Genomic DNA, 18,730 nt, shown 5'->3' with positions numbered 1-18,730 from the left:
TCCTTACTGCTTTTTTACCTGAAGAACAACTTATGAATCGCTGACAATATTCCCTCCACTAGAGAGATCACACATTCATAAAAGGCATGCTTGTCTCTACCCAATCCCTCTCCTTCCTCACAGGATTCAATGTCCCAGTCATAATCAGTTCTCTGATATTGAAGAGATCACATTAGGGTAATTAATCTTCTCCCTTTCCTCTTGAAACTCCAAGCCCACAAGCTGCACATTTAGAAAGAAAAAAATGCTCCAGACCACTCCAAATTACCTATAGAATTGACTAAATTAAAAAATGAAGGAGTCATAGCTGTTGTTATAAAAGTGGAGTATGAGATATTTGTATTTAATGGTGAATTAGTCCAAAATTTACCATAATTGTCATGTTCTTGTTAAAGATGACGTGTGGCCAAAACCACAAACATGTGGGAGCCAGTTTAGTACCACACTAAGAAAACCATGTATAATACAGGTCTGATAAGGTTTCATATGATTATGCTTTTAAACTGGCAGTGTTCTGCACCTTAGTTGTAGTTAGAAGATCGAGGGTCTGAGATTACTATAATTTCATAGAGTAAAATCTTGGGCAAAGTTGTATTTAATCTGATAGGGCCCACTTCTGAAATACTTAGATGGTGAAACGACTCATTGACATCACTGGAGTTTTGCCTGAGTAAGAACTTCAGACTAAGGCCTGGAGGGATTATCTATGCTCTTCCCTACTTACTCATTGAGTAAATCTCATGTAGACTCTAATGAATGTAAAAGGGCCTAAATGGAAACATGGGCCTTACATAAAGTTAAAAAGGATTTACTGGATATCTTCAGATATTTTAATTTAGGTGACTTTTCTACTCTTTTTCCCTCAGAAGAGGACTCTATAGAAGAACAGAAACAAAAACACCTGTAAATGGAATGTTACAGAAAATCCTCTCAAGAACTGTGATTTTTCAACATTTTTTATTGATGTGGAGAACTCAAGATAACTTCCAAGGAAAGTGCACACCTCCTAAGGTACTGTCAAATGGAAAGATTTTTCTTCATTTTTTTAAATGAATCTTTTGAAAGCAGCCTACCCACTGACCCTGGATTTAAAATCAGTGGTGTAAGAGGCTGACTTTTTCCAAAGAGGCAACAACTGCAGCTATTTGGGTTGGTCCCAATAAGCAGAGACAAAAGCATTTGAGGGGAAAGCATTTGGATCCAGCACAATCACAAGCCAACTCTGGCGCCTTGTGTGCAACCCTCTTGCTCCATAATTCTCCAGTAGGTATTGTCTTGCTGGACAAGAATCAGATCTGGTCCTGACACCTATCCTCCTTCTCAGGTGATCTCAAACTGAAGAACATGGACAACAGAAGGAGAACACACTGCTGGGGAAGAGAACTCTCCTGCTTTCCCCTTCAGCACTACAAATAATCTTCCAGTTTTCTAGCAGCCAGGAGAGAGTAAGATTTCTAATTTCCCAAGCATGATGTTTTTTTTCAGAGATAGTTTCCAGCCATCCTGAGGGAGATGATGAAAGTGTGAATTCAAAGGATTACTTTATAGTCTGCACCATGGTATCTGCCCATGCTAGATTCTATCTGGGGTGCTTGACTTCATGAGGGAGCCTGGCCCCACTTATCCCAGAAAATGGTCTTTTAGTTCCCTAGGTCATATTCCTAAAATTCTTCTGGGCTGGTAGATGCTCTAGCATTCACCCTAACAGATGTCAGTCATCAGCACTGACATTGCCTGTCCCCTGACAGCTGTATGGCATTCTAACTTGACAAGACTTTTCTTCACCTTAAAACAGACAAACAAACAAACAGCACCAAAAAGCCATGGAGATACCGGAAGCATAATGGCAACTCTAGCAGCATTAAATTCACTGTCTCTGTTTTCCAGTTTCACAGAACTTCCCATTCCACAGCAAGTCAATGCTGAGGGGCTGCTCAATGCTCCCAGGTGCCTTCACTGCACAGGACACACTCTGATCCTTCAGACATCACACTGATGTTTCTGCTGCATCCTTGAAGGTGCTGATCACCTTCTCCTGTTGATGGAATCAAGGGGAATATCTCAGTTACCCAGTCTGGAGACAGAGGTAGAAGGGACATTGATAATGCTCAAAACTGTGCTTTCAAAATTAACACTTTGATGAATTACATTAACATTCAACTAAAAAGGGGATTAATGGGTGTTAGACCAGACCTGTAAAGTACTACACTTTGCTTCTGAGTACTTTTTTGTATCTCTCATCTTGCTTGGAACAATCCCTTTCCTCATCTCAACCAAACCCATAAATGAGAGACTAACATGAAGTGTTATCCCACCAAATGGCAAAGTAGGTTTTCACATTCTTTTCTAGTACTAGAGCTCTGTTTTTGAAGGCAGAGAACTTAGCTAACCTTGTTATGTCCCAGCAAATACAGAGACTTTGTTTATTGTGTCATGAAAATGAACAACACATTTTCAATGTTAAATAAACATTTATCCAAAGGTTCAGCGTGACTGCTTAAAACTTAAGTAAATCAATCACTGTAAGTTAACCTTTGCTCGTGACACTGTTCTTTCTTTCTGAAAGCACTGTAACTATCAGATCTCACAGTTACATGTTTTTTCAATACGCCACAGTCAGGAGAAATACTTAGTGGAGAAATCTGGCACGGCAAATGCTTTTCCACCCAGTGCTCTGTGGAGCTCAGCAAGTTTATGGGTTGCAGTGGTGTATCTAAAGGACATTAAAGATACAGTTTCAGCTACAGTCCATCTGGAAAAATACCATGAATGTGAAACCATTGAGAATTTAGAAGATGTTAATGTTCCCTGATACATGCATATCAGTGCAGTTCAATTACACATTTACAAGCATACTTTCTATCTAAATTGGCTCTGTGGAACAGATCCTCATGTCACACTAAGGTGTTTGCATTACAAAAGCTTATTGTGATGGAGTTTAGCCAAAGGAGATGAGAATATGAAGACACAAGAAAACCTTTTCAAGGAATTGAGGCTGTGGCAAACACTGGCTGCTCTCTGCTCTGGCAGAGCAAATATTTTTGTACCTGCAAATCTTGGTAAGATGGGTAAGCAGAAAAGTTACCCAGCTTAACTCAAGACCAAAATGGAAATCTGAGAAGGGCAAGGTATTCTGCTCACTGCAAGGGAGCATTTTTTTGTTTGAGTTAATTCCCTCTGGCAGTCAGTACAGATGGCTGTTTCACTCTGCCTGCACATCTGACAGAGGTGACAGCACTGCACAAATTCAAGGCAGGAAAAACACACGGCTTGAGAACAGAAGTGGAGTTCTTTCATTGATGGAAGGCTATTTTTAGAGTAGGGTAGATGATACAGCAGAGGTGGACAAGCTAGGATCCTTTTCACCACATATGGCTAAGAGAAATAATGCTTGTTCCAGAGGGACTCTTAAAGAATCTTCTCACTTCCCTGGAAATTGCTTTTTTTTCTCCTCCTGTAAAATGCTAGAGCACTTTTAGTTTGGATGAGAACCAACTGTGACAGGAGCTGGTACTGTGGGGAACATACCTTATGTATCCTGCCTACCTTTTGGAGGTAATTTTCTTTTGACTAAATCTCTCAGTTTTTCATTATTCTACAGAGATTTTCTGTGTCAGGCTAACAAAATCTCAGCACTGCTTAAGCCATGTACAGCCATGGGATATGCTTTCTGTGTCTCTGCTGAACTGGACTGTAAGCATACTCTGTGGGCCTAAAGTGTCCTCTGTCCTCAATGACTGAGGACGCCTGAAGCCCCAGTGAGCTCTTGCTGCTCTCCTTATATGGCAGCTGTTGTCTTTCCTCACTCTGCCAGACCCAAGAGTCTCTTTCAGAGGTGCTGTTCTCTAACACTGGAGATGGACCTTCCTTCTGCATGCAGCAGGTATCTGCATCCTTTCTCTTGTGTGTGTCAGGGCTGCTGCAATGGTTTACTTCCTCCTTCAGATTTGCCCTTAACGGTTTCTAGGGATGATCCAGCCATTTCCTTGCAATATGTAACTAGGCCTGACCAGGCTTAAATGTATGTCCTGAAAATGGAGAGATACCTAAGGAATTTATAGGCTCACTAGTGTGTCTTACTCTGTGTTACCAATTGCATGAGGCCCTTCTTTCCACCCTCTGTGTAGAGGGCCAGCCATGTGTGTGAAAATTGTGAAAATGGACTCATAAAGGGAGAGGCCACTTTGTCACAGCCTTTCTAAAACACTATCATCAGGCATAAAAAGTGCCATAATCTACTTCCACATTATTTGCAAACCCTGTAATTGGTGGGTTTCCATCCAATGTGGAGCACAATCCATGTTTCCTCACAGCTTTATCTGGAAATTTATTTCCTTTGTGTCTGGAGGCCATTTGATTTAGGCAACACTCAACATTTTTTACTAAGTGAAAGCACAGTAAAACCTTTCAAATGCCAAGAAATTCCAGCCTGCTCCTGGAAAACATGCAAGAGGATACATGAAGCATGTAAAACCTGAAACTCAGGTGATACAAGGGATGTAAATAGGAGCCAGAAAACCCTGTGAAATTAGTTTCCTCAAGTTTAATGAAGGAAAAAGGCACTCTTTACAGGAAGGTTTAGAGTGAGCACCTAACTTAGCTGCTTTGCATCTCTCCACAGAGAAAACTGTCTCTCTGCTAACTAGAGGAGAGGTAAACTAAATCAGACTCACTGAGACAAAGACATCTGTGGTGAGTCCCATTTCTCCCTAACTTGCAGGCTCTCACATTCTTTAAATCTGCAGTGTTGTGGTGGTCTGCCAGGACTGGTAGGCATCTGCTTATTGCCCAAGTGAGGCTCCCAAGGTGGGAAGAAGGGCAGAGTTTTTGCTTTCTACCTGCTGTGTCTTGCAACCCCTCCACCTTCTGAGAGGGTGTCCAGGGCAATCCTCAGAGCACCAAACCTGACTGATCTCATCCAAATTGCATCTTGGATGGTAGGAATTTTGGATGATAGATAGGCTATAAATAAATCTGGTGAAAAAACATGTAGGTGGGTAAGATGCTGATTTCCTTGCAGTTGCTACTGGGATGCTCTGGTTGTGGATGTTGGCACCCCACAACCCAGCAAAAATTGCTGCCCACACGTTCTGCCACAGGACTTGCCCTTTTCTCCATCTCTAAGCAATATCCACCAAATCCATGCTGCTGCAAAACCACTATGGCTGTGGTAATCTTCTGGTTAAAGAGCTAAATTATTTCCTCTGTTTTTTGAGGTAAACCACTAACCCAAGTCAATTGTGTGCAGTGTTACTGGTTTGAGTCTCACCCTTTAAAAAAGGAAAAGCTTTATCCAGCAATCAGAGAGGTGTTAATATACATTGTGCCTTCCACAAGTAATGGCAAAATGGGCTGTGGTGTTTGACATGGGAGTGCCTGTCACTGCTCCCTGCTGCCTCTGTGGGCATGCAGCTGCCTGCAGCCCAGGGCACAGACACACTCCCTTCAGTGAGTGCCCTGCATGGACAAACCCAGCAATTCACTTGAAAATTGTCACTGAAAGAAAGGGATTGACCTTGAAGGTACTACTTTGGTCAGAGAGGGATATTTTAGACTCATCCCTTTCAAAGGAAAACTGCAAACAAATGATTATTTTCTCCAGCCATGCAGCAAAGTCCTGTTTGAAGCAATTTGCCCTTGAGGCAGAACATATAAAAGATACACCCCAGTTATAACCAGCTGCAGCTTGCTGGGGATAAACCACTCCAGCAGAGCTGGATCCCTGCTGCAGAGTGACTCACTAACAATGTTTATCCTTCATTATGATGCAGGTTTGGTTCATTCATTGCCTAACTATTATGTCACTAATTAGAGACCCTTAACTGACAGGAAATGTTCACAACAGCTTGGTGGGGTGGGGGTAGCGACAAACAGGTCGGAGACTAGATGTGGCCTAGCTTTTGAATGGCAGGAGAGTTGGGAGAATCGGAAACAAAACTTCTTGTCTGGGGGTCTCCTTCCCCAACTGCTACAAAAAGAAACATGTTTTTCTTGCTAGGCTGTGGGCTGCAGAGGCACAGTTATTCTGCCACAGTTTTGCCACAGTTATTCTGCACTTATTGCTAATATGGGCAGGGAAACAGAAGTGGGCAAAAAACTGCATCCTTTTGGAGGCAAATAATTCTCCTAAAGAAAGCAACAATCAGAACTAATATCAATACCCTCTATGGGCAAAGTGACAATGCCCTATGCTGGATGAGTAGAGCACAGCAAAAAAACAAGTTCCCTGGAGGAAAATCTGCTCTTTGACAAGATAACATTTTATTAGTCTTTTGTAAATATGTGTGGTCTGAGCCCTCAGTAGACATGAGGTCTCCTAGCATTCTTCTAGGCAAAAACAGCTAAGTGTTCAGCACATTGTATGTTCTCTGCTTCTTGCCCACTCCAACATGAGTATGGAACTAATAATTCTAAAAAAAATTGCTAAAAAACCCACCATGGATGTCCATAGCAACTAAATTTATGAAAGCTACTAGGTGGAATAGTCTAAACTTCTCACATGGAAACACCCATGAAAGAAGGCTTGGAAGCAGAGTGCCTGAAAGTGTGAACTTGAGGAAGTTGAAAAAGCAGACATCAGAATGTCAGTCCTTCATGTTCGCAACTAGCAACCAAACATAAAGGGGAGGGGGAGGACTCTGCTCAGAGTGAAGCAGCTGTTACACAAGAGGCACAGCAGTGCTGAGAATCCCAAGTCCAAGGTACACACACTCCCTGTGAAGCAGATGTACAACCACGTGCCCTGTGTGCATGCCCCATTGCACGGAGTTGTGGCACTTACAAGCGACTGATTGCACACAGCAAGCTGGAAGTGGGGCTTGTCATGTCAGCATTTGATGAGAGTTGTCTCAGATGCCAGTGTGTCTCCTGTCTCTCTTTCAGCCGAGGCATTTCATATTGATACTCCACTCCAAAGCACTTAGAAATGAAAATAATTTTAGAGATTAGTTATTGTTAGTTAGTGTTTAATGCAGTGGTTTCGCTTTTTTCTTTTTTAGTGTACCACTCTGCGTCACAAGTTTTGCAGTGGAACCAGCTGTGCTCTCCTTTCACTATGCCCTTGGCTCCTGGCATTCACTGGAAACATTTTCCGGCTGTGAGATGAAAGGTTAAAGGTTTAAAATTATATAGTGGACAGCAGACCTCTGTCCACTATATAATTTTAAGTTATAAACTGTGAATCTGACATTGTCCCTGCTAAATACCACAGATTATAGTAAAACCTTTGAGTCTAACAACCTGACAACTTATTTTGGAAAATATAAAAATGGGACACCTGGGAATCTGAAATATTTTGTGTTGCCTGGCAATGGGCAATGTCCACTTTTGTTCATAGGGTCCTAGAACATTCCAACTCAACAAGCCCAGCTACATGCTCCCTAGGACCCAGCAAAAGAAGCACTAGGCAGCAGCCATTGCCCAATCCTCTAGGTAACCTTTCTGTCGCGATTATTTACTAAGCAATGTGACAACAGTATAGAATCATCCTGCTTAGGGGTCCATGCCCTTTCATCCATGTATTGCCTTTCCAAATGTACTTCTCTCTTGGAATTATAAACTCACTAGACCTTCATCAAGGAAACACTCCTTCTATCCCCTCATCTGCCTCTCTCCTTGCCCATTTGGTGGCTTTATGCATCTCTGATTCCTCTTGCTTCAGCTGCTCAGATCAAGAATGGTAATATTTTCATTACAGCTAAATACATCCCACCTACTCATTGCCACAACACGCCTTTTAAGTAGCTGGAGCAAAAACTCATTCCAACAGGTAAAATATTTCTGTAGGCTCAAATGAGCCTTATAACAGTGCAATGCTCTATGAAATTGTATAGGACAGAGTAGATAGTGTCTGCAGCTGAATTAATTGGACTTCAACATAAAAGGTTGGAGGTGAGCCCGTAAAAACCACAAGCCCAGGTTCCACAGCTCACTGTAGCTGCACACTTCTCTGACACCATCTCCCAGTAGTCCAGGGTGCTTCAGATCCCAAGGTGTTTAAAATCCAAACTCAATTTTTCCTGAAGTTCAAGGTATCTAAATTCAATGACCAAATAGAGAAAAAACTCAGTGGTGCTATTTCTGTTGCTTGGTACCAAGCCCAGCATGTGGTTCAAAGATACATCTGTGTAAATTTGCTTTTGGTGTGAAAACCTCAGCTCCAGTCAGCAGCAATCCTTCACTCTGCAAGGCACGTTAGTCCTTCTCTCTGCTGCTCAATTCTGGTTCAGGCCATCTTCAGTCTTAGCACAGTGTAAATTATCAGCTAGAAGAGCTACGAAAAGAACCAGAGGAGGTGCAACACCTGGTTTGTTCAACAGAGCCTCTCAGAAATAAGCCTTTGACAGCATAATCTGACTATTCAGGTCTATAATCTAAATTGACAACATGGATTGCTGTTACAAAAGAGAAAACAGAAATTATGTTTTCCCAGATTGTGGAGCTTAATCTGGTTGGGGGAGATCCCATTTCCAGAGTGACAGTAGACAGCTCCCCACCTCCCCCCTGCAGCACCTCTCACTTACAGGTCACCAGCTGGGATTTGGGCAAGAGGGACTTGCTCAGCATACAGAGGCTTCCCAAAACTAGAAAGAGCAGTGACCCGGAAGTCAGCCCCCAACCTGCAGGCTCAGAAGAGGATGTGGGGGCAGGATGTCCTCAACCTCATGCTGCCTTTGGCAGAACATCATGTTTGGAGGGGAAAGCTGCAGGGCACAAACCTGTGTGAAGTTCAGGACGTTCCCCATAACTCCAGCCCAGCCCTCACGCCCTCCTGAAAAGAGCCAGCCATGACAGGTGGCAAACAGTGGTTTCTAAGGACTTTTTGTGGCTGCTACTAACTGATAATTCTATTGTAAAAATGCTCCCTTTGGTTCAGAGCAAAGAACTGAGCCAAAGCAGAGAGACAATGCTCAAGTCTGGGAAGGAAGGGTGGGGGGAGGTAACCTAAATCTCCATATTTATCAGTAGAGCTGCTCTCAGGTGCTCTTCTCTGCAGTGCTGCTGATGAGGAGCATCTTTACTTTGCGAGCTGCCAGGCAGGCAGTCCTGGTGTCCAAGCTGCCCTGGGCTCCCCTGGACTTTCTGTCTGTTTCTCAGCTCATTGTTCATGCTATAGCTTTTCTGAGGTGCATGGGGAGACTCAGGCCAAGCAACACCAGATGGAATTTATTGCGAGGAAGTTTGTGACTGTCCATCTGATTAAAAATTGAGAGACTTGTGAGTTACTGATGTGAAAAATGTTTTTCCAGGAATGCTTGTGTTGATCCTGTTAATCACACATGTACAGTGATATGTTCAAAATAATTGGCTCCCTGCAGTTTTTCCCAAGAGCGAAAAGTGAGTATTTTGACACTGGACTATCACATTTTGCTCATTTGCATTATAAAATGACAAAAAAAGGTTTGTGTTGCCTCACACTTAAAAGGAAAGAAACCACAACTGTGCCTCAGTTTCTCTTCACAGTGGAATAAGAAACAAGCACAAAGTGATATGGTGGCCAGCTAAAAGCTTCCCAAGTGGTCAATAGAAGATGGTAAACCAAGTTTAGACTCTCATTCAAGTACCTTTCCATGGGATCTTATTATCTTCATTGACTATATTACTTTTTTAAAAATAACTTTCATATTTAAAGGATATGTGAATTGGATCTTGGTTATTTAAACTGAAAAAAACCCCAAAAATGAAACCATAAAGGAGGCTAGATATGACCGTGAAATAGCAATTAAGTCAAAAGTGAATGTATGGTTCAAACCATCATATTAGGATGCAAAATGTAAGTGATTTGTTCAGAAAGAAAAAGGAGAGTTGATTAGCATATTCTAAATTATCAGAAGTTGAAAACAAGAAGCATGAATTCCTTTATTATATTTTCTCCTGAGACTGCAAAGAGGAATATTGATATAAATACATCAGCACAAATGAGCGCCAACAAAAGTAGATTGCTTTTCCAAGTTTTTTGTTATTAAGCCATTCTGAAAAACTGAATGGTAAATTGCATCAGCCATTGAACCAGATGTTACATCCAAGCTTAAAAAAATGCACAGTGTCATGAAAGTATAATAACTTTATGAAACTATAATAACTTCAGTTGCAGAGATGACTAATAGGGCAAATCAAATCTGATAATGCAGGACAAAGGAGGATTTAAATAGATAACTCTCAGCACCAGGAAGGTGTGGCAATTCGCACGCAAACAAGAACAAATCAAACCTGCTCTAAAAGGATTTTGTTACTCTAATAAAATTAATATGCATATTAAGAATTTTGCAAACAGCTTTGCATAGCACTTAATATATGATAAACACCACATAGATCTTTGTTATCTAGGTTATAGGATGGTGTTAGCTCCTTCACAGGAAAAACGAGATCTCAAAATAGTGACAGACAACCTGCAGCTTTAAATATCAACTCTGGAGAGCAGCTGCTTCAGCAGAACAGATGCCTTTCTCCTGTGAAATTCCCCTGCACAGGAGATGCTTGGGTCATGTATGCTTAACTGTTCCATCCTTCAGCACTTCCTTTCCCCAGAGTGAGGGAAAGTTGAGGAGGGCTCCATTTCCAGCAAGGATGCAAATGCTGTTTTGAATTACAAAGAGAAAAGTGAAGGACTCTCCCTGGGCAGTCTGACATGTGTTAGAAATGCCTTTATTGTAGGTAAGTGTCTTGTGTCTTCCTCCAGTGAATAAGTAAATGAGGAAGTTTAAAATGCTTTAGCAACTCAAAGAACTCAGTTTAACTCCCAAACTTTGTGCAATCTTTTCTTCCACCTCCACTAAAAAACCCCACAAAACAATAGGCAGCTGTCACTGTCATATTTTCTGGAAAAATCCCTTCACCAGGATTTCTTCTCCTGGAAAGCTGAGAAGCCTCAGAGAAGAATGAAAACAATAATTATCTGATTCCTTCTCCCTGTTTTGCTGCTTTGGAATGTGGCCTGGAGATTGTTTATCCAACAGGTGGTTGTTTGATTGGTTTCATGTGAATTGTTTTGACTTAATGACCAATCACCATCCAGCTGTGTTGACTGAGGCGTCAATAATGAGTTTTAATTAGTATCATTCTTTGTAACCTTCTGTCTAACCTTTCTCTATTCTTTAGTATAGTTATAATATAATATAAAAATAATATATAATATAATATATAATATAATATATAATATAATATATAATATAATGTATAATATAATATAAAAATAGTATAGATATAATATAATATAATATAATATAATATAATATAATATAATATAATATAATATAATATAATATAATATAATATAATATAATATAATATAATATAATATAATATAATATAATATAATATAATATAATATAATAGCCTTCTAAGAACATGGAGTCAGATTTTCAATTCCTCCTTCGTCCTGGGCACCCAGCAAATACCACAGGCAACAGGCTCCCAAATGTTTCTACTGTAGTTACACTTCAGTGTAGGAGAGCTCTGGCCACCAGTGGCTTACTTTTTTTAGCAGGTGAGAAGAAAGCATGAAGGTCTTCAGAAAACCACAACAAACACAAGCTGAAAGCTGCTGGGGAAGCAGCATGAATTAAACAGAGAAGGATTTCTCTGAGCCAGCATTTCCAAGCATTTCCATTCTTCCTGATTTAGTCCCATTGCTGCACACAGATGTAAGGTTGGCTGTAGGGCTTGGCTGACCCTACAACAAGTAAGTAAAAAACCAGCTTTTTACTCTTTTACCAAGCCAGACTTATAAAAGTTAGAAAAACACCTTTGACATAGTCTACTGCAAGAAGGAAGATATTATCATGATTACTGTCCTTGCATTGTTGAAATATAGGTGGACACATGCAGGAAGATTATGCCTCACAGTGCAATAATGTACAATGGCAAAGAAATAATAATGAATGCCAAAAAAAGATGGAGAAAAAATTACAGGACCAAACAATCTTTCAAAACTGGTAGTTAAAGACCAAGTAATGTAGAATCAAAGGGAATTTGAACTGCCCTGCCCAACAACCAGGAATATAAGCCTGACCAGTAATACAAAAATAGCATCTCCTTATAAAATGAAAAATTTGTGCTGAGCCACAAATCTGCAAAGCATAATTTGGTTTTTCTGTTAAAGTATCATCCCAGTCTGCCAGACACATTCCTGCTTCTGTCCTTTCAAATAGGAAAAGAGAGGGACAAAACTGCCCAAACCTAATGAAAGAGACTGATTTAAAAATTACAGAACCTATAGCAATTACAGATGCAGATGTGGAAAGGGTTCTTAGAAGGGAGATTTGTAGGGACTTTGGCTCTGGGCTGCTCTTGATAGGAATCTACTCTTCTTCCTCTTCATACATCAGCACCTATATATCAGGCAAATAGAAACATGATGGCTATAAAATACACTGGATTGTCTGAAGAGACCTTGGTATAATGAAATTTTGCATTAAAAATATGTTTTCACAGCTGTAAATTTTTCTGTGTTACTTATTTTTATAAAATCTGTAGCAGATACTTAAAAATACACAGCAAGTCAACAAAAATATTTTGTCTGTATGATTCAGCATTTGGAAAGCCAACCGAAGTCTTGGGCCCAGCACTAAGCCACTGGCAGCTTAGTGTCTGTCTTTCCCCCACCTATTCTCACCCCCCTGCAGTCTCTCTGCACACAATTCATTACCATATCACTTCTAAATCCACTGGAACAGGATTGTTGATGCTGTGTTTGCTCGCAGACCTCGAACTCTCTAGGCATCTCTTGTGAAGGTCTCAGTTAAAAGCTTTTAAAAGTATGACTAGATTAGATATACCACTTTATTCCTCTTGGATCTTTTAATGTGCAATATAAGCATTAGAGCTTTGAGTCTGATGGAACTGTGGCAATAAGAAAAGCAATAAGTAAAATTAATGACTGGTCAGTGGTCCACCTAAAGGAATATATTTATGCCTCCTGATCTTCATGCAAAACTCTAATACATTTTTTTCCCATTATAAGATCAGTTGATAGTTCAAACATACCAAAATTAGATCTCAGAGAGAAGTACTTCAGCTCCTTACTTGGTGTGACCTGTGAATACATTCTTTTCTGAGTCTTAAAGCTACTGTAGTCCTAGTAACAATCTTCCTTGAGGCTTTTTTTCAAGTGCATTTGTGTGTGGAATAGAAAAGGAGACAGCAAAAAGAAAAGTTAATTATACACCAAGAGAGGGGAGAGAGGGAGAAGATAATAATCCATTAATACATCTTATGCAATTTCCAGATGTTATTAATGAAAAAAACACAGAAGGGATTAAATTAAGAGGAAAACTTAAACAAAAATATGAAAAAAACACACTCATATTTGTCTAAAGCTTGCTGCAGCTCAGAAACCCTTTGTGTGAACCTGGACTGATTTATGATTTCACATCAAAACCACTCCAGCCAAGGGATTTTGCATGGTTAGGTTGTGAGACCAGATGATTCTCACTACTTCCAGGGTTTATTCAATTCCCAGAACACAAAAGAAAAGCCAGAGGGTGCAAGCCTGCATGAGCTGACATAAAAGAGAAAACAGCAAATCTCTGAAAAGAACAAGGGCCAAGTTTTACATAGCTCCAGTTGTGAACTAGGAATTTCCACATATTCTTTCCACACTAGTGATTCCTTTGAAATTGCACTGTCTTCCCCTTCCATCCCAGAGAGCCTGAAGTTACATGTGTCTTGACTCTTCTCTAACTGCACAACTTGGCTCTCTATCCTCATCAGCAGTGCTCCATTAAAGTTCCCAGATCTGGGATAGAGGAAGAGCTCAGAGCTCCAGCGCATGCCCCAAGTCATGTAAGACAGAAACGATCCTGCAGCTGCACAGCTCCCTCCACACTCAGCAGGGCTGTCCTGGCTTGCGCCAGGCTATTTTTAAATCACAGCATGCAATTTCCTCATGCTTTTCATTCTTCTATCCCTCTATTGCTTAGAAATGTTATTCTCATTTGTTTAAATGTCTGGAATCCCAAGCAGTTGTGATTTCCTTTCTCATCTCTTTTGACTGCAGACTGCTGTTTCTCAATCGTGCTTCCCCTTTTCAACACATGGAATTTACACTTCCCATAAGAAATATGCACTACCCTCTGACATTGGTTCATCTGCTTCTCAGATCATTGAAACTGTGTCCAGGCAATGCCAACTGTCCTGAGAATCCCACAGATACTCCTTCCCAATGTTACTTGGCACATATTTCCCTCATTGTAATTGTTTATTACAGCTTCAAATCTCTACAGAGAGGACCGCAGCTACTAAGCTGGATGTACAACATCCTTGCATTTATCATTTCAGGATGTTTCAGGAGTCTGTTTCTGTCCTATGTGGAAGAGATATAGAGGTTTTACTCAAAAAGTAGTCCATTTGGGTATCAAATTGACTGACAGTGAAAATAAGAAACCCACAAGTGCCCCTCTGCAACTAAAAGTCCTTAAATAATTCTGATATATGGTCTCTTCTGTACATTTATTTCTCCTTGAGATCTGTACTTGTGTAGCTCATCTTGCAGTGACCTCTGGGAAATACTACAACTAACACTCTGCCTAGAGGTTTGCAGACTGACACAGAAGCTACCACTCAGTAGGATGTAAATGGCCAGCAAAAAGAAGGATGTATCCTCTAGTTGTTGCAAACAGCAAGGATCAGAGGCCTGAAACTCTTGCTGCCATTGCCACTGCTGGTTTTCAAATCCTTGAGGAAGCTGTCTCCTAGGTGATTACTCCTACTCAGAAATCACCATTATTTGCAATTCTCTCTCAAAGAGAGAGAGAAATGGTTCTTGTCTGAATTTGGTCTTATAAGTACCAACAGGAGATTTTTTTTTGTCTTAGATAATATGCTGGTTAATTAATTCAGTTTGATCTTTAAATTAGAAAGATGTGCTGACTTCCACAGCTCAGCATTTCAAAGAGTTTGGCCAGTCCTGAGAGAAATGTTTGAGCAGATTTCAGGTTGTGACACTGGGTTTGTGGCCCCAGTGCTGGGATGGTCCCTGCTGATGCTGTAACCAAAGAAGTGCAATACCATGCCCTCTGTCAATGGCTTTTGGACCTAGAGGGTCAAAATAATGAGGAGTCATTCTGCAGTGTTTCCCCCATTTCAGATTTTAAAAACTTATATAATTATGTAAAAGCTTCTGCATTTAAGAATGGTTATTTTCAAAGCAGTCACCATTGTCAATAAAAGAACATGAGAAGGGTAGAAATGACATGACATTTCTTTCATAACATGTTCTCAAAGCAATCTTTATCTCTGGTAGAAGGCTGAATGATGAATAATCCCAGCAGAACACTGTTGTACACCAATCTCTGTTTTTAGGATATTAAGAAACCTATGCCAGCTCATCACTTTCTCATCTGGAATGATCTTTAGAATAACTTTTAAGTAGCTATAACTCTTGTTATTCCATGTAAAATTGCTGTTGATTCTCTTTCCAAGCTTGCAGAAAACACCACTTTTAAAAGACATTGTATATAATAAAATATGTATAGTAAAATACATCTGGCGTTTCAAGGCCAGCTTAATTCCTTTACCAGTAACATCTTTAGGTTAAAGACTGCATGTTTTCAAAGTCCAGTGCTTTATCCCAGTGCTCTCGTAGCTTATTAATGTCGTACTCATTAAGAATGACCACCATCAGTACTTAAGAAAAAAAAAGAAAATTAGGAGAAAAACCCAGATGCCCCATCAAAAATTACACTCTGTCATTCTCAACTTCCTTCACTTCCTTGCTGATTTTCTAAATCAGCAAATATGTCCTTGCAGTAATAACTCCTCCTTGAATGTGGTACTAGTGCTAATATCAAACAGGACCAACTGATGACTTTGAGCAGTTGTGAAATACTATTTTGAACTGTTTGTTTTCCTTTCTCAGCTACAAGAAAGGATGTAACTGTTTTCCAGCAGAATATAATGGCTTTGGGTACTCCAAGTCAGAAACCTCACAGATATTGTCCACATCTAGGAAGCACTGAGCTGCCTGGGTAACAGGCTCTCTGTGGGATTCCCAGCTGGGGCACAGAGCAAAATGAAAACTTCAGCAAGGGCACTATCTCCCAGGCAGCCAGAGCTGACATCCTGGTGGGCTGATTGTACCTTGCAAGAACAGCACACATGACCTAGGATCACTTTCTTTCAGGATCCTCATTCAACCCTACGTGTCTTTTGTGAGCTCTCACAATTCATTGGACTTTCCGAGGGGCCTCTTTATTACTTTCATCCATCTCTCTTTTTTGTCTTGTCTGACAAATGCTTCTGCTGTGCTTCAATAGCACAACGCTGATTTCAGTGTAAAGCTTGTCTCTGAAGACCAGGCTGGTTCGCTGCCCTCTTCTCCATTCCCCTACTCTCTGATTCCATGCTGTCAGCTTGCTCAATCACTGAACTTTCACCCGTGTTTTTGCCAAGTTAATAATTTCCCTATAGACTGAAGAGATGGGCATTTCTTCCTTGCTGAGTTCCTTTTCCTTCTTGAGTTTCAGAAATGCACATAACTTTAAGCTACTCTCCAATTACAGCTAAATTATTCCCTAAGGCAATTGAGGTGAAACACTACTTCGGAAGACTTTGCTAATGTTTCAAATTAGCAGCAGCATTTGATACAGTTGTCAGTATTTTTCCATTAACAGCGCTAACCTCCCCACCCTCCCTGTAAACCCATTAAATTGATCTGATTCCCAAGGAGCTGATGGAAGAATCCAGGATGCTGTTTCTCCCAGTGAAGCTGAACTAAAGCATTTGCAAGTACAGGCTGATTCTCAGATCACCCTGCTTCACTTATTGATCTCTGATTCAGTGCATTACAACCCAAAAACTTCTCCCTCCCCCTCTCCCTTTAATCAGCATAGATCATGTTTCAGCAGGGCTTAATAGACTCTTGAGGATAGTCATAGAGTGCTTTACCCTTATGACTTGGTGGCTGTGTAATCAGTTCACTGGCTTAAAATCCATCTGATTTTCTGGGATTCTTCTGAAGAGAACTGCAAGGAGGCCGACAGTGACAGAATTACACTGCAGGAGGTAAGTCTGCTCACACACATGTTATTTGCTACTGGTTACTGATTCCTCTCTCCATATGCCTACCAGTGACAACACATGATATGCAGAGAGAGAACAGCAATGCTCATCCAAGGCTTTTCAAAAAGGCCTGGTTATCCATGTTGGCAGAGCTTATTTCCAAGGCGTATTTCCAAGTTACACTGTTCAGTGCAGCATTCTCTTTGCACTATTTATACAGCCCTGGGCTCTCATTCCCTGCTGACAAAGGATAAGGATGATCATTGGGCAACCTAATTCTCTGAGATACAATCAAGGTCCATATGATCTATCATTGCTTGAGTAATGCTGGCACCGAGCTAAGCCCTAACTGAATGGTCATTTTTTGCTCAGCTAATGTATATTTTTTGAGAATAACTTCATGCATGGTTCTTGCATGTAATTATTAACCTGCATAATTTTTTTAAGATTTTTTTGGTAGATTTTAAAGCATATAAACATTAAGACATTGTACAATTGTAAGTGTTTTTGCATGAAATCTTTTGAGAAAAATGAAGGTATGTGAAACTGTTCTCCATTGATCTGCTTGTGGAGAAGGATTTATTAAAACGTCCAAGCTGGCCATTCAAGTATAGTGGCAGCTACTGTGCTTGGGATACTGGGCTCTAGAAGTGTCTGAGGTTGGAAACAATTTAGTCTCACAGCATTCCCCTCATAAAATTTGAAAAAAGCAACATTCTCTGGGTTTTGTATTTATAGATAAAACTATCACAAGCATTGTAAACATTCTGTATGAGGCCAGCAAGTATCCTAAATAAATAATTAGGCATAACAGGAGAGCTAGTGCAAGGACAGCTCTGGTGTGCACAGTGGTGTTACCCTGAGCCTCTGGCCAGCACAGCATAGATATACTGGTAGCTGCTGCTCCTGATGCACCTCACACTGTGGCTCCTGTTCCTGTCACAATCTGTCTTTAACAATAAGTGGTGTCACAGGCAACCAGCACCGTTTGAAACAGGGCTTAATAACACCTGTTGAGAAGTTTTCAGCTAAGGCTACAGTTTTTGATAATTTTGTGGCCAAGTTTGTATACCCAATTCAAATTTCCCAGGAGCCCAAATATTCCAAAGTACTTGATCTTTTTCCCTAGTCTTTTCTTCATATTATAGTACAACTGTCCACGGCTGACAGCATTTTGGCACACAAGTAGCAAACTCAGTTGTGAAGCACATTGCTACCACGTTCTCAAGGAAAACAATCCAACATAGGGCACTTCCATGTAAAGCTCCTTTTGTTCTCCTCAGAAGTCTATGATCTGACCTCATAGCTCAGTTCAGAAGCCATGGAAAAAGATCCATAAGACTTCACACAAACAGACCAAGGCACAGGACAAAGAACTCATAATAAACTGGGGAAATGAAAAGAGCTGATTGTCTTTTTCAGGAAAAATGGAAATGGTTATGTGTACTACACACATAACCACTTTGAGGGAAACCATTCTCTGCAGATCCACTTGTGATTAATTCTGCAGGAATTAATGTCCACATTACAAATATTTTTGTTACCAACATCAAGAAAAATCTACAGACAGCAAAATTACTGCTGTGTATGGGTGCAGAACCTGTCACTGCCTTGGCAACCTGCAGATCTAGCACTCCGGGACAAATGTGTCCTTCTGACTTGCCTTGGGCTTCCTGAGTGAAGGTAAAAATTACATGAAAGATACAAGAACCAATGCCATGCTGCTGTTTAA

The 18,730-nt window shown here is 40.5% G+C and overlaps 1 long non-coding RNA gene across 3 annotated transcripts in view; it reads left to right on the top strand.

Moving 5' to 3' along the window:
- The first annotated feature begins 16,493 nt into the window (after positions 1–16,493).
- LOC134417290 (uncharacterized) overlaps positions 16,494–18,730 on the top strand; it is a 73,847-nt gene continuing 71,610 nt past the window's right edge. For all 3 annotated transcript variants that reach the window (XR_010027547.1, XR_010027545.1, XR_010027546.1), the window contains exon 1: positions 16,494–17,001. This is a non-coding gene — a long non-coding RNA (uncharacterized LOC134417290). The remainder of the gene's footprint in view (positions 17,002–18,730) is intronic.

The sequence above is a fragment of the Melospiza melodia genome, chromosome 4, assembly GCF_035770615.1.
Source record: "Melospiza melodia melodia isolate bMelMel2 chromosome 4, bMelMel2.pri, whole genome shotgun sequence".
NCBI classification, from domain to species: domain Eukaryota; kingdom Metazoa; phylum Chordata; class Aves; order Passeriformes; family Passerellidae; genus Melospiza; species Melospiza melodia.
Note: the sequence above shows the minus strand (reverse complement) of the source record. Positions and strands in the feature narration are given on the sequence as shown.